The sequence below is a fragment of the Fukomys damarensis genome, unplaced genomic scaffold (genome assembly GCF_012274545.1).
Source record: "Fukomys damarensis isolate Sample0158 unplaced genomic scaffold, DMR_v1.0_HiC HiC_scaffold_34, whole genome shotgun sequence".
Lineage (NCBI taxonomy): Eukaryota > Metazoa > Chordata > Mammalia > Rodentia > Bathyergidae > Fukomys > Fukomys damarensis.
Window position 1 is genome coordinate 16,108,886 of NW_022900946.1, and position 17,574 is coordinate 16,126,459.

Consider the following 17,574-nt stretch of genomic DNA (forward strand, 5'->3'; position numbering starts at 1 on the left):
GACATGGACTGGTAAACACTCTGTGACAGGGGCATGGCGAGTCTAGAAGAGAAAAACTGGCTGAGACCAGAAGACGGGAGAACGGTATTTTCCCTCTTTGTGATTTTAGAAAATTATATTCCTTCTCAAGGTTTCGTGTTTATCTTTGCCGAGGGAGAGAACTGGACACAGTTGCAAGATGCCTTCCATACTGATCTTTAGTATCTGCTGTCTCGAGATAACACAACCAATTAATGCTCAGTGACGATTAACATAAGATGCAGGCAATTAAGCTTCACTTTACTTGACCAAATATGGAACCACTGTGGCCTGACCACATCCACTGGACAGCAGGGGATGTTAGGCTTGCCACGCAACATGAGAAGAGGTTGCGTAAGCTGGAGTCTCACTCTACAGGGTTGGCCTGTGATCCCAGCATGGTCCCAGCTGTGACATCTACTCTCAGGTGCACAAGAGAGGATTTACCTTTACAACCTCTGAGTCTGCTGCTTGCTGAAGAGTATTCCTCCTGCTCTTCCGACAACTTTCATCTGAAGTGGCACAAAAAACGTCTCTCCACGGGGCACATTCTTTTTACCAGGTCCTGGATTGGGCAGAATTTCCTACGGACTTCTTCACAGGCCAATCCTCAGCTTGTCATAGCTTCATGTCACTAATGTTGAGATGAAAAGGACAGAGAAGGGCCGTTTCCCTTCACAGCCTTCGTTACTGCGCTCAAACCATACAATGGAAAGTATTCTCTCCCTGTCCATTGGGCAAGCTAGAGTTTGAATAAAGGGAAACACTTCCTGGTTCTCTGCCTTTTCTGTGAGGAGACGTGAAACCGAAGTGATCTGGGAGCTGTTATCACTGTCGCTCACTGTCACCACTTCCAGAGCCCCATGGTCAGGCCTGATCTCGTCTGGAAAGCATCATTTTAGAGAGAGGTGGTAAAGAACATAGATGCTGGGCATGTATGGGAATCTCCTCTCTGAGAATGTGGTAGCAAGAGGCGAAAGAAAAGAACCAACATTTGCAATGAAAGGAAAGCATCTTTGCCTTGACTGTGATAAGCAATTGTTCTGTGATTTCACAGTTGACACTCACTGACCTCATTGTCCTTGACTACAACATGGTTCTTCTGTCTGCTCTTTCCAACCACACGAGGGATGCTTCAAGGGTAGGAAGATGGAATGCATGTGTGCAGAAGTTCCCTGAGCAGTCAGATATTCTGTGAAGCAAGTCAGTGTTTGCTTTGTAGCAGTTCAACTCCTCATGTACTATAGCCACGTGTGCCAATGTGAGTGGTTCTGAGCCATTGGTAAGCAAGGATTTCATAACAAAATTAAAGGCTTTACTGTTTATTACAGTAAATAACAATGCTATGGTGGTTTAGACATTTAGTTATTTTGTTTTTCTGGAGAACTCTGTGGTTAGGTTGAAGAACTTGGAGATGATACAGACAAGTAGAAGAACGAGGACTTGCAGTTCATGTTGTGATTATTGAGCATCTAGCTGGTGATGAACTAATAAGAAGACGTATTCGCTGATCCCAATCACCCTGTCCTCTTTACTTCCTTGCCACTGAGACACAATGTCCAACACCCAAAACTTAAGGAAGGAACAGTTTGTTGTGGCTGACAGTTTTGGTCGATAGTCAGCTGGCTCTGGCGTAGGGGAGCCTGGCAGAAGAGCACGCATAGGAGAAATAGCTCATGGCATGGCAGTGGGACAAAAGAACACTCAAGAGAAGAGGCAAGGCTATCTTCCCACACAGCCAGTATCCCCAGTGATCCGCCTCCTCCCACCAGGATTCACTTCCCAGCGTCACATGTATCTAGAAACTCACCACTAGACCAATCCACTGATGAGGGTCATTCAGTGATGACCCATCACCTCCAAAAAGCCCCAATCTATGAGCACAAGAGGCTTTGTGGGGGCATCAAGATATAAAACATAAGAACTCCCTTGGTCTCCAGTGGCTCTCACATGTTTGTTTCCTGTGGATCCCCATGGGTCACGATCTTCTCCTGGGTGGTTCTTTCTTCTACAATTACCCTTGGAGCAGAAATCTTGTTCCTTGACTTTACAAACACCTACAGGTTGTGAAAGGGACTGAAAACATATAAGAAATGTGGGAAATAAACACTTAGGTGGATGACATCTAAGTAATACAATATTTCAGAACGTTTTTCACATTATAAATGAAATCACACGGTGCAGCAAAAGATGGGATGAAGAGAGGAGAGGGAATCAATTGCTCTAATCAGTGATGAAGACGAGGGATCACTTGCATTTTCCCTCTTCATTCCTCCCACCCCCAAACATCAGAGATTTTGGGATAAACAAGATGGGTCACAGAATAGGGTGATGGAGTTGTGTGTGTCCCTAGCCAGTACCTCGAAGTTCACCTGGTTATTTCTTTTCTTTTTTTTTTCTGGGACTGCATTTGAACTCAGAACACTGCACTTGCCAGGCAGGGGCAGGACTACTGGCTACTTCTATAATGGAGTTTTTATTAAAGTTAGAAAAGTGATGTTTTTGCAAAAACATATTAAGTATGTTCCTAAGTACAATGAATGCTTAAAAATGTATTATAATAAACGACACATTGTCATTCATCCCCCTAAAAATACTTCCCCTCAAGTCTAATACACTTATAATATTGTTCTTGCCACTTTCTGAAGCAGTTCTGAAAGTCCTCTTTTGTCACGGCTATCTGGATGTCCTGAATCAATTCAAAATACTTATGGCAATTACTATAAAATAAAAACATTACAGTACATCCTTATCCACTCTCATGGATCTACCACCACGCCACTCCCAGCATTTCCCAAAGCCAGCATGACCACAAAAGGTAGACATTTTGAATATATTCAGGACCTCCTGGCAGCCATGACAGTATGACTAAAGTCACCCGGGACAGAGGACTTCTGGAACTGCTTCAGTAAGAGATAAGAATCATGGGATAAGGTGTGTTCTAACTGGGAGAAGATTTTGAGGAGGTTAAAGGTAACATGTCTTTTACTACAATACATTAAAAAATTTAAATACACATTGTATGTTTTGGTCAGCCCTTTTCTAACTCCAAAGTGAGATATTTACTTTCAAGCTGAGCAATAGGGCTTAGCATCTGTGTTTCATACCCGATGATTATTATGCATATTCATTTTCTAGGAACCCCGCTCCCTTTTCACGGAGTCCTGCTGATTGGAGGATAGAGAGTGAAGCGAACAGAATAGGAGTGTTTCCCTCTGTATCAAGTTCAAATTCCCCAGCGGAGAGGACCTGTGATGGCTTACGTCTAAGTGTCCTCCCAAAGTTTCATGTGCGTGGAAGGAGACTGGATCTCGTGGGGGGCACTATACTCATCAGTGAGTCCGTCCACTGATAAGCGCAGCTGCTAAATGTTGTTAGGAGGTGGTTCCTGTGGAAGTGGGTCACTCAGGGGCATGGATTGGAGGGTGTGTTCTTGTCTTTCACTCTTCTCTCTCTCTGCTTCCTGGCTGCCACAGAGTGAGTAGCTTTTCCCCCTCAGTGCCCCTCTGCCATGCCATGTCTACCTTAAAGCGAGACAATGACGAAATGAAATCATGAGCCAAACTAAGCCTCTTCTGCTTCAAGTTTCAGGTGTCAGATATCTTGTACCTGTACTAGGAAACTGGCTGGCACTGGACTCCACTAGAGCAGTCCATATGGGCCAGTGACCGCATACCTCAATCTTGAAGCTGTCCATGTCAAAGACATCATGGTTGACCACATTTTTTTTTTTTAGTTCAGCAGGTCTGAGGTTAGGTGATGTCTAATTTGTTGTGTGAGGCTTCAAGGAGCCGCACAATACCTGTACTAGACCTGTGGAGCCTAGATCTTACTTGGATCATATATAAAAGTGGAAATCCGCAGAATGGAACTGCAGACACAGTCCAGCCCTGGGCTGCGTGATACGTTAACCGTCAGCTCCATGTGCCCACAAAATGTGATTTGTTCAAATGGAGCGGGGTTGGAATTGTAAAATGCAGATGTGCCTTCAGGCAGCACCGAAAGACACAGAATGTAAAATATTTCACTGTTCATCTTTCTACTTTATATTGATATGATGATACTGTAGATTTTTTTGATTCAGTAAAACATAACACATATTATAGAGGTTAAGGTCAATTTTACCAGTTTCTTTTCTTCCTTTTCTTTTTTTTTTTTTTTGGTACTGGGGATCGAACTTGGGTCCTTGCGCTTGCAAGGCAGGCACTGGAACTACTAAGCTAAATCCCCAGCCCTTTTCTTCCTTTTTTGAATGTAGCTATTACAAAATTTAAAATTGCATGTATTGTTTTTTTCACATTGTATTTCTAATATGAGTCCTGGGCCAGCCTTTCTTATAGATACAGAATATTTAAACTACATTATCAAGTGATCAAAAATAGTAACTAAATGTGTAGAACGTGTAAAACATCCACATCTCTTAAAAATGCACAGAAACATGCAACACAGAGATATGTACAGGACTCCAAATTAGCATTCCACATCAATACCCTTTGCACTTTTTTCAGTCTTCCATTTAACTAGAGACATGTATTAAGTTTGGAGTGCAATGGTTTCCACATAGCAGTCAAGGACATCTCGTATGTATGCCTGAGAGACATGACACCTGACAAGCATGACACTTGATGCTCGTGAATTAATAAATGCATGTTATCAATTCCAAGGGTGTTAAGAGACTATTCTGAATTCAAGTGTTATCAGTGGGCAGCCCTAGGTGGTGACATATTTGCTCTGAGTAATATAAATATCAGTCATTTTTATTTACACCTTCTGTTCCAAATCTGGCCCATTACTACTGCCTTCATATATTCCAGACAAAGATATACGAGGCCCAAGAACCTGAGATGCTTATGTAAAATGAATTCCTGAGCTCCACTCAGAAGTCAGAATGAGATATTCAGTTTTAAGCAAACATGAGAGTTGAAACAGTAGCTGTACTATTGCTCTGCGCCCCAGGCATTGGTGAGACTCAGACTATTCCTTCCTTCTCTGCCCCTTGGTTGTGCTTGTTTTCCTTTGAAGAATAATTAAGATTTAATGGCATATTTTCACAGTTTTTTTGTCTGCCTGCTTTCTGACTGCCTACTGTGCAGAATGCTTGTGTTTGATCCCGGTCATTACAAGAACTGTACAGTAATTGCCTATCTGGTGACTCGTTAATGGAGGTCCCCAGAGAGCAGAGATGCTCCTCTTTTGAAGTTCATCTTGTTTACTGTTGGCCCTTCTGGTTTAATCTATATCATCAGAGAGCCTTGCTCAATTATTGGCAGCTCTATCTCTTCTCACTGAGACACAGGCACTGGGTAAACAAGTTTTGCTTCTTTCTATTTTCTCTCATTTTCTTTTCTGCTATTTTTTAAAAACATCTCCTTCTTCTTGACTCATTGATATGATCAAGCAGAAGTTCCCTTTATACAACTAGGGGATTTGTAGACCACCAATGAATCAGCTCTTCAAACCTGTCCAAGAGACCTCAGGTCGGAGAGTGCCAACCAGACAGAATGGTTTTGCTATGCCTTCCAATACAAACTGACTTCTGCTCATTTCACAGGACCCAGAAGAATAAGTACAAGACCTTAGTTGCTCCAAACACAGCTCTAGTTGGTTCATTTGTCTGCTACTAACTGTAGTTAGTAGTAAACTCCTCACAATTAATATTGGTCACTCATGGTGTAACTTTTGCCACTCTAGCTATGAGTGTCTCACAGAGTAAATTATCAGGTCTTTGTGCCTTAAATCTCAGTCTAGAGAAGTCTTCCAAAGGCATATGAGATAGTTCATATGCTTACAGAATAAGTGGACATTCTCCAGTTCTTGCTAAAATTGCTGCTCTTCTCAAGGAAGGAAAAATCCAACACTATGTTCCAGAGATACACTCCATTCCCTTCTTAATTCCCATTGTCAGGGCAGTATGGGATAAAAAGAAATCCTTAGAGGGGAGTCTGGGTGTTGTAGCGTTAGGGCCTACTGGGGTAGGTAATGAAATATTGGATGATTTGGAGGTGACTGGGTTTTCAGGACCACATATAGGGACAGCAACTTCACAGATCATCCAACTAGAATTCTTCAAAATGAATTAAGCCTAGTCAGGAGCAAATCAGTGTTTTCTGCAATTTTTATCTGAATAGTGCATGTCTTGTCCCACCTGGAGTGCTTAGATTTACATGGCAATCCATAATCAAAGGTAGAGTCAAGAGATGAAGGGACATTTTTATTGATGTGACTTGAGCTCCTGGCTCCAGTTAACCCTAGACTTAAGTATTTTACACACACACACACACACACACACACACACACACACACACACACACTTCTTAAGCCAATTTGACTTAATTATTGCTAAAACAATCTTTACTCATGGAATTACACATAATATGAATAATTTCACAGTCCAAATATAGATGACTTATATGTTTGGATAACTTCAAATTGGAACTTGCACCACCAATATATTTCAGGCTCAAATGAAAATAGTTATGTCAGTAATACTTTGGTCTCGTCACAAATAGAAAGTGCCTTTCCTAAGCCAGGCATTAGAGTAAATACTTTCAAATAGTCATTGGTTTATACTTTATGACAACCCAAGACATACCTCATATTGTTATTGTTTTCATTCTCATTTAAAGAAAAAAAATGAGGTCAAGTGCAGTGAAATTGTCAGCATTTTTCATTGTTGGGAATGAGATACATATGCAGTCCTATCTCCAAAGCTTTCCAAGATTATGAGATATTTTAAATTATAACATGATTAGATGTATTTTATTGTTTGCCATGTAGCCTAATTAAGTTACCATGTCCAAACTAATTCATATAAAATATCAAACATCATGCTGGTATTTTTACCCACTTAATTATCACCACAATCTTCTCAGGTGGGTGGGAATTAATACTGCCATTTTACAGATGAGCCTGGAGATTCTGAAAGGCTCAATGTTTGCCTGTGGTCAAACAGCTGATGAAGGGCAGAATCGGAGTGTGAACCCACTTCCACTTGGCTCCAAAGCCCACTCTAGTTCATCCACGGTGAACATTTTTCCTTAGGTAACCTCATTGTAAACAGGCAGCTTCTCACAGGAATTCTCACCTCACCAAGAACCTTAAATCCAATTTAGAAAACTTTATTAGGCTAATAAGACTCCTGTTCTATCAGCATAATTGGCAGGCACCTCCATCACATCAAGTCTAATTACTCTGTTCTGGATTCCTCATTACTGGGCTTCAAGGGGAGGCAAATGTGGAAAAGGAAAAGTACATCAGAAGGGTGCTGATAGCCCGAGACCACCACGCAAGGCCAAGAGGGTGGCCAAGGAAATGGAATCAAGAAACCTGCAAAGGAAATCAGTGTGCTGTTGTCCTCCAGCATTAATGTAGCCATAGTGCTAAGTAGCCATTTGAAGTTAATACCCTAACTGCATTGCAGGCATTCAAAAAACTTTCAAACATTACTTTGGAGCCATGCATAGAAATTCTCAGCTCCTCTGTCAGCGTCAGCCATTAGGATGGGTCACAGCCTTGCTTGACAACATTGCTTTCAGTGAAAGCATGGGAGACTCCTCGTGGTGACCCTCCTTTGTCACACAGTGTATTTGTCCACTGGTGCCGAGCAATCTCCCTGCTCAAGAGGTTGAGTGACTTACCAAAGATGTAGGATCCAATAGGAAAGGTTCCTTTGTGTACTGGATCTTGTAGACCTTGAGGGGCTAGGCCCAAAACATTGGTAGTCCTTAGCCTAGTTACCTTTCTGGCTTTGATCTCCAAACTTTAGTTGTTGAACACCTAGAAGAGAAGATCAGTGACATTAGTAGTGTGGTAGGAGCAGTGAGCTTAACTATTATAATTCTGTCTGAACATTAAGCACTTTGAAGTATAAAACACAATTGCAGGGGCTGTTATTTCTTATCAACCATGATTGTTCTAGTAGTTGAACCCCTGTAGAATGTTAACAGAAAACAGTTATAAATTATAGAAAAACTTAAGATCAAGGGCTACACATAGTATTTTATCATGACAATCATAACATTTTCTTTGTAACAATTACATGTTCATCTTAGTATGAAATAGTCTTTCAGTTAAACACCTCCATCTGATCACAAGACATAAATGTACCTTAGGAGTTCATAAGGTCCAACCTCTAATTTTAGTGTGTGACATTGTTTTGACTGTTTGGTGATTGAGCATCCCTAAGCATGGTGACACATAACACACATCACATAAGTTTAAGAAAACTATTATTTGACTGGTTATCTCATGCTTGCTTGATATGTATCTTTTATCAGATCTTTTTGACTCAAGTATCTGCCTTTCTCTTGTACTTCAGCTGCTTCTGATAAAAGATCATTACCATAAACAGTATCCTAGAAGACTTGTACATCCAGAAGGCATGAATATATACACTATGAAATAACAATGAGTAGCAGTTACTTGAAACTCTTTGTTCTTTAATTTTGTTTTGTACCAAGAGCACTTTAAAAGAAACCTTACTGTTTCCCTTAGAAAACTTAGCCATTTAACCATGACCAATGTATATATATCACAATAATATGTTTAGCAATGTATTTTCTACAAGGCTATGGAAATTATCGGGGTCCCCTTTGTGAACAAAGGCTAGAATAAAATTTTCCCAGGCAGCTGCTCCTTTGTTTATCAAGGGGAGTCCTGCCAAGTAGTTTTCCTAAACCCATTCCTGAGTTATTATATATAGACAGCAATATGTACTGTATTTGTAAAACTGGTTGATATTGACTGACCTTGAGAGATAGCAAGAGGTTCATGTTGATTGACAAGTCTACTTTAACTTGATCTTAAACATCCAGCAGAAAAGAATAACCCAAAGAGGTATAAAATAATGCCATAGTAATAAAGGTAGATATAAAAAGGGGCTCCAGTCACTGACCCCTTCTGGCAGTTTCCAGCTCTACCAGTAGCTGACCATGGTTATGGACCATTAGGAAAAAATTATGGTAAAAAAAAGAGCTCAGCTAGAGTTTTATATTTGCGAAATTGGCTCTTCAAATTGTCTCTTTTCTTACAGCTAAAACTAGAGAGACTTATGACAAAGTATAAGACTTATAGATAACCTCTATCAATGAAAGAATCTATGTCCAGCAGGTTCAATCACTATTTTAATTTCTAAGTGTGACTTTCTCCCCAACCTGCCCTTTCATTCTAGTGTTCTCATGCTTAGATTATGCATACTCTAATTTCTTAAAAGTCTTGTTTATTCTTGCCTAGAGGCTACCAAACTCCAAGTGGTCATACAAATGGAACCAATGAGAAATGTACTAGACTTCTTTTACTGGGATCTACCAGATCAAACTTGTAAACAGCTCAGACCTGCTAAACTAAACAATATGATTTGTATGTTGGATTCTGAAGTCCCCTGGACCTTCTCCTTAGCCTCTTTGTGGGCTATATTCATAGCAATCCTGCTGACCTTATAATTCAGCCCTTGCACTCTTCACTGTTTCTTTGGCTTTGTCTCTTCCAGACTTAAAAGTTATGCAGCTACCAAGATTGCAATACCAGGTACCTACTGAAGGCCTTTAGATAGACTCTCTGTAGAGTAAGTCTAATTGCTGATCGCAACTACAACCCTCTTCAGCTGGAAGTAGCCAGAGTTGTCTTTGTCCTTTGCCTCTTCAAAGCAGTTAGGGGTACATCTTCAGAGGGGGGAATACTTCAGATAGGTAAGTTAATTAGACATCTTGTAGGCAGTTAGACAGGGCCTGGCTTCAAGGAACCAACACAGCAAGGAACCATCATGGAGGACAATCGAGACACATTCACTGAAGGCCAGAATTGTAGAAGGACAGAAACTACTATACCTTTGTGCCTCCCCTGGGGATAAATAGCAGTGATTGATATTGTAAATAGGTTTCAATCAGCTAGGTGGGGAGCCAAGGTCTTGACTAGACTTTCCAGGAAATATCTCTGACCCCTAGCCTTACTGAAAATTCTTGTATGCTTGCTATGTGAATTGCTCCCCCATTTGATTCCCATTTAATCAATATTAGCTGGGTGACTGTACTTGTAATCTTATTGGTTGGTCATAGTTTTGCCCCACCTCATGCCCACCTTGTAATTTTCCATTGGGTCTTATAGTTTTGTCCCACTTTGTACCTGCCTCACCACATGGGTTTTGCTGTATAAAACATCTTGGAGGAGTGGGGTGAGTGGGCAACCCATTTTCCGGTCCCCCTTTTGTCTTTCTTAGACAGAAGCTTTCTTTTCCTCAATAAATTTTTCCTACTCTTAAAAAAGAAAAAACTTTCAGAGAACGTCACAGCAAGGAAATACTCAGAATTCAGTTGTGCTCTTAATTATCACAGCTTCATTTCTCTTGGAGGTCACCTTTGTTTAGACAAATGTGGATTCTAGCTGATCTTTAGAAGTAAAAACAACAAATGCATAACTGACATTGTATATTTTAATTTAATCTTTCTATTATAAAATATCATCTTCTACTTTATTTTTTTATCTACAACACAGACGCAGCCTTTCCAACTGTTTTCTAAGGCTACATTCCTTGAAATAGAAATGACAATTCAGAGGTTATGCACATTTTAAAGCCTTTGACAAACATTGCTAAATTGCACCAGTCTTTAGCTTTCTGAATTTTTCTTCATTTCTTTAATTTTTCATTGTTCTTAGTTGAGTAGGAAGCAAAATGTATAGGTTTAAATTTTATCTTTTATATTTATTTGCTCTCTGACCCTGAGCAAGTCACTGAGAGATTGTAAATACTGGCAAAATAGTGCTAATAAAAATAGTAATAATAAAAAATGCTACCTTATATTTTTGTGGTGAGCAGGGCAGCGGTGGGGTGGGGTTTTGGCACATACTGAAGGCTCCTGCAATATCTATTCGAAGAGTAATCCTTCCTGAATGCCTGGAAGCCTGAGGGAGGGTCCAGCAGACAAGGATAGCCCATCTTGGCAGGCTTCCTGGAGGACACAGTCTCTGAACAGAACGGTTCCAGTTCGCTCTCATCGCTCATGCTTCAGAGAACCTTAGCAGCTCCAATTGCAGCTCTGCAAGTCACATTCTAAGTCACTGAGGATGTTTTAAATAGTGCCCTGTCTCTAAAAAGGAACCATCCATCAGAAAAAGCATTTACTTTTGTTGTTCACATTAAGCCCATCATCACCAGTTCTTAATATTTTCATATATTGATCTAAGCTATGAAATACATTCCTACTTTATCAACCATTGCATGGTTTAAAAAGTAAAACCTCTGAATAAGAAAGAAATGTCTTCACAACATGACGAGAAGACCAATCCAGCAGGAAAAGCCACTTAATTGTCTGTACATATCCAAGAGGGCTGTTAGGTCCCCTGCTTCATCTAGCTCAACCTTCGAAAGGAATTGTCCCTAAAAGCACCATTATGAAGTCTACTCAATTCTCTAAGTACATAAACCCCTGGGACACCAGCTAAAACCAACCTATTCCACTTCATTTCAACTCACAACTTGTTACATCAACCAGTCAGTACGTGTAATTGTTTGGCACCAGCCATTTTCAAGGAAATCAATATTGGCTGATGGACTAATCTCTCAATTTGTCTTACTTCATTCTTTAAAACAAAAAGGAAAATGAGAAAGAAATCTACTCATTTTTAGACATTCACAAGCTCCAGAATAGCCAAAATAGGTCCAATATATTCCTTCAGCACGGCCTTTCTGTCATCCGATAATCTCAGTAATATAGATCTAACTTGTCCTGTGTTTTATTTTTACAATGGACTCAGAAGCAATTTGAGATTATGTGTCTTCCAGGGAACTTGGATTGTAATCACAGCCCTGACACTGAGACCCTGAATAAGTCACATGCTTTCTCTGGGCTGTTTCTCTGGGCTTAAAATAATCAGGTATTGAGAGTTTCACTTATATATAACAAGACAGAAAGAGGAAAGGGCAGAAGGAGCAAGGAAGGGAGAGAGGGAGGAAGGAAAAGAAAAAGTTTATTTCTATTTTGTGTAAAGATAGTCCAGAGGCAAACCAAGCCTGGCGTAGCAGCGCTACAGTTTCAGAGACTTAACCTAGTTCCATCTTGTTGTTTTACTATCCTCAACATAGAGATTTCATAGCACCAGAGGGATGCTTCAGCTCCTACCATCACAACCAGGTTCCAGCCGCTAAACATGAGAAAAGGCATACTCTTTTTTTTTTTTTCCAAGAAGATGTTCCAGGAGACCTACATGATATTTTATTATGTATTACCTTTTATTCAGATTTTAGTTGCAGATTCATTTAACTATAAGGGACATTTTATAAAGTAAATTTTTGGCTCAAAAATCTTGTGCTTAGCTGCAGATCAAAATTATTTCCCTAAGGAAGAATAATAGGGAGGCTATATAGTAAAAAACATCTGGCAGTCTCTGTTACAGAGCTCCAGATCATGGGTACCCTAGAGGCTAGAAGAGAAGCAAAGTTAAATTTGCCTGAGATTGATGTAGAATATCATAGTACCTTTTGCTTTTGTTTTTGGTACTGAGGATTGCACTCTGGACCTTATGCTTGCAAAGCAAGTGGTAACACCACTGAGCTAAATCCCTGGCTCTGTATCATAGTACTTTTATTCCACAAATTAACTACAAAAAAGACAATGCGAATTCTTTTGTTTATTTTTGAACATATTATTTTGCTAAGCCTCACAGAGATAACAATGATCCCAACCTGCAGAGCTTTCCCAGTTTCATACCTCTCCCAACCTCCATGTATTAACACCTGCATTCCTTTATTTTCTTTTATTTATTCCTCTTCTCTTCTCTTCTCTTCTTTTCTTTTATTTGCTCTTCTCTTTTCTAGTACAGGGGATTGAATCCAGACCTTTTTCACTGAGCAACATTCTTACCCCCCTTTTCTATTTTGAGACATAATTTTGCTAAATTGCCCAGGCTGGGCTTGAACTTGTGATCCTGTTGCCTCCACCTCTCAGAGTGCTGAGATTCCAGGTGTGCGCCACCACACTTGGCTTAAACACTTTCATTTTATTAAAGGAAATAGGATAGAAACACTCTCAGGAGAAAGAAGATTAAATAGATCACCTCAGAAATGTCTCTCTTTTCCTTCTAATACCTATTTTCTTGAGAAAGTGTCTAGGTTTTGATGATGTTTTATGTGCCCCAAACAGTAAAGATTAAGGATCCCCTAGCCTCTTTAGGATAGGAACCTGCAAAGTCTTACTCACTGCCACCATTGTATATAGATCCTGCATCAACCTAGAAGAAATGGTCTGATTCTCTCTTCGGGCTCCATGGAGTCAATAAGAAAACATGGGTCAATGTATCACATCCTGTTTACGCAGGCAGTTCTTGCTATGCCCTCAATATTGTTTGTAGCATGACAGAACTGCATAAACCAAGTGCAGGAAAGCTGAGTTACTTAACAAACGAAAAAGGAAAAGGAAAAAAGAGAAAGAAAAGAAAACCCCTACCCTGTAGCAGAGGCAGCTTTAGAAAACTATGTGAAGTGGATCTTGTCTGATATTATGTCCACTGCACCAAACTGAGTGTCCAGCTTGTGTGATAATAAGACATTGTTTGATTGAATGAATGAGTGGATGGATCACTCCGGATCTCATATTCTTCTCCTGTATTGTCTCCTACCACGATGACCATCATGCTCTCTCTACTAGAAATAGTTGGCAAATCGAAAGGTGATAAAACCTACAATGGAGCAGATTCCTACAGTGCTGCAGAATTGGAAACCACATCTTATCACTGCATAATAGCTCTGGTTCTATTTCCCACATCACAGAGAATGCAGCCTAAAAGAGATTGAGTTATTCCACACAAAGACTTCACAGGGGGAAGGAAAAAGATGTTGTTTTGATTCACGACTTTTTTGTCATTTCAAACACAATAATGCACATTTTCATCAGAAGCTAAATGATAGCGTTTACAGTATTTAATATCTGAATTCAGTTATGTGTTTGAAGGCTTATTACCATAGTAAAAGGAAAAGCATTTCAGAGGATTTCCAAAGGCATCAGGGTACAATGTTTGGGGAGAGAGTATACACTTTTAAAGAAACAATGAATCCACATAAAAGAGAGACAGTGACCTACACAGAGAAACACAGAACACACACACACACACACACACACACACACACACACAGTCACACACGTAAAAGATAGGAGTACAAAGAGCACGAGTCACACATTCAGCTGGGGGAAGGAGAAAGAGGTAGAGAGCTTCTGTTGGGCTACTCCCACACTACATAGCTCTTACACACTTGCACTCTTACAGTCCTCCCTCCACATCCACGGGCAGAAGAGTGAATTTGAACCCTTATCTTACATCATCATACACAAAAATCAACTCAATATGGATTAGAGGCATGAACATAAGAAGTGAAACTACAGAATGCCTAGAAGAAAACATGGGGAGAGATTTCATGACATTGGTCTTGGCAATAAGTTCATGGAGATCACAACCCAAAGCACAGGCAGCAAAACCCACACGTAGGAGTAACTCCAAGCTACAGAGATTCTGCACAGCAAGGGAAACAATCAGAGTAGAAGGAAGTCTACAGACTAAAGAGAATACTTGCAAGCTATATACCAGATAAGGGGTTAATTTCCTAAACGTATAAGGAACTCTACAATTCAATAGAAAAAAAAAAACAACAACTCTTAACAGTTTAACTAAAAGGGGGCAAAGGACTCGAATAGACATTTCTGCAGAAGGGGAAAACATATGTGAAAAGATACAATGTCGGGGAAACACAGGTCAGAACCACAGGAGATATCACTCCATACCTGATAGAATGATTATTAAGAGATTTTAAAGGACAGCACGTGTTTGGGAGGATATAGAGGTATTGGGACCTTTGTGAACTCCTGGTGGGAATGTAAAAATGGTACAGATGCTATGGAAAACAATATAAAAGTTCCTCAAAAAATTAAAAGTAGAATTTCCATATGATATAGAAGTTATACTTTGAGGTACCTAGCCAAAAAAGCAAGAGAACTTTTATAATCCATGTTTATGGCAGTATTATTTGCAATGCCTAAATCATAAAAGCAACCTAAATTTTCACTGACGGGTGAACGAATAGGCATAATGTGGTGGTGGCTGTGTGAATTATTTAGTCTTCCCATTGCTGTACACAATGCCTCATGTTCATAACCAAAAAGGGAGGAGTTTAATTTGGTTCTTGTTTTAAGGGGATTTACTCTATGGTCAGGTGGGTCCAAGGTGGAAACATCCTAGCAGAAGGGTGTGGTGGACCAAAGCTACTTTGTTCATGGTAGTCGGAAGCAGAGGAGGGCAACAGTGTCAGAGAGGAAAAGGAGAGAAACCAGATAATACTACCCAAGGTCACGTTTCCATGACCCGGACACATCCAGAAGTGTGTTCCACCAATCTGGGCCAATCAAGTCGATACAGTCAAACTGAACTGACAAAGTACATAAAATGAAATATTCTTCTGTTTTTGAAAGAAAGAAAATTTTGACACACACTATAATAAAAAATGAACTTTTGGAACATTATGATCAGCCAGGTCCCGTTTACATGAATTATCAAACGTAGTTAAACTCAGAGAAGTAGAGAGCTGAATGGCAGTTCCCAGGGCCAGTGGTAAAGCAGAGTGAGGAAGTAAAGTGTTTGTAAAGTTCCATTTAAGCAAGGTGAAAAAGTTTTAGAGATCTGCTATGCAACACTCTGCCTATAGTCAAGGACACTCTACTGCACACTTAAACTGTTATGAGAATAGATCCCATACGAAGGGTTCTTACTACAATAAAATAAAGACCAAAATAATTTAAAATGTAATCTTCCTCAATTGCTCTGTATGCCTTAGCTGAAGTAATTGCCTGAATAGATCTGCTTTTCATACCCATCTGTCTAGATCCCTGCAAGATGTTTCCCATTGCCCGAGGCAAAAAGGCTAATATCCTGTAAATTCGTCAAATATGGGATAATTTGAACTTTCAAATGGTAAAGATAGAAATGAGTTTTTGACTCATGAAAAAGAAACAAGAATCCATGAATCCATATGATATTTATAAATTAAATGCTGGGGGAAGGAGTCACTTTTCCTTACCTTATTTACTAGTGAACTTTTTATCACTGTGAACAAATCCCACACAAAAGCAACTTAAATGAAGAAAGGTTTAATTTGGCCCAGAGATTTCAGTGCACGATTGGCTGGCTTGAAGGCAGGCACACCGTGGCAGCAGGGCACGGCAGACGAAAGCAGCTCACTCAAGACAGCCAGAAAGCAAGGTGAGTGGGAAAGAACCAGGAAGAACAGAAGAGGTGGGGAAGGGGAACGTACTCTTCCAGGGAGCATTTCCCGCGATCCACTTCCTCCGTCAGTCTGCCTTCTAACAGTGCACTCAGCTCGGGACTTCTCAGTGTGGATGAGTTTAGTGCTCTGTTATCTGTGACTCTCCAAAAGCCCCACCTCCGAACACTGAGCCTTTGGGAAAATGTTAATCCAAATCACAACATACTGAGACACTGACAGACTTAGAAATAACACCAGAGGATGCCAGAATGGGAGAATGAAAGATTGATGAAGGATAGGATATTATGTGCCATCAAATGATTTCAAATTACAAAGGGTACAATAGTAATTTTATGAGGGGACAACCTGGTAGAGACCAACTTGACTAAATAGTCAAATTTAGATTCCCCAAGATCTAAACAAACTGGCCTGATGTGTGGCACTGAGAAGGAGTCACCACCACCCTCATGGTTCCGGTAGGGACAGAGAGGGAGCCCCATGAGCTCTGTTAGAAGAAAGCACCAGAATACACTGAGCTGAGGGTTTTTATACAAACAATCAATCAGGACTCTTCTAAACTGTCAAGGTCACGAAAAGCAAAGAAAACCTGAGGAAATGTTCCAGATTAGAGACTGGAACAGAGTGTATCCTGGAGAGAGAGAACAATATCCAGAAGAGACAGGATTTGGATAATCATGTGGAATGCAGGCTGTGGGTTAAATACCACACACCAAACTCAAATTTCCTTTTCCCTTTTATCTCTGTGTTGTATTATGTAGTAGAACAGTCTCATTTTTAGTGAATGAGCATTGCAGAATTTCAAGAAAGGGGCAGGATAATCCAATTATTTCAAACAATTCAGGAAGAAAATGACATGTTGATTAGAGAGGCAACAGATACATTGGTGGCTAGAAAAATGTTTCTGTTTTATACTATAGAACTTTATATAAAATGTTTGTATGTTTTATAATACAAAAAATTCTCCCTCTTCCCTAAACTGTAAAGTATAACAACTATCAACTTATATTCACATTGCATTCGACGTTATAAATAACGTAGGTTTAAAGTATACAGACAGATGTGTATATGTCATTTGCAAATACCAATTTATGCGGACTTGAACATGCCTAGAGTTTGGAATCCACAAGGGTCTGGGAACCAATCTGCTGCAGATCCTAAGATATACACGTGTATACACATACACAGACAAATAGAGATAAGGTAAATAGGACAAAATGTCAATGATTCATAAAGGAAATACTTGAACCAAGAGTAAATAATTGGATAAAGGATATTTTTGTGCTTTCTAGCATCTC

The 17,574-nt window shown here is 39.9% G+C and overlaps 1 long non-coding RNA gene across 1 annotated transcript; it reads right to left on the minus strand.

Annotated features, from left to right (window-relative positions):
• Window positions 1–469: 469 nt before the first annotated feature.
• Window positions 470–11,095, minus strand: LOC104876207. Its single transcript, XR_784274.2, has 3 exons — window positions 10,807–11,095; window positions 7,656–7,794; window positions 470–2,094 (listed from the first exon to the last, which is right to left on the minus strand). It is a non-coding gene; the product is annotated as an uncharacterized LOC104876207 (long non-coding RNA).
• Between the last annotated feature and the right edge of the window lie 6,479 nt (window positions 11,096–17,574).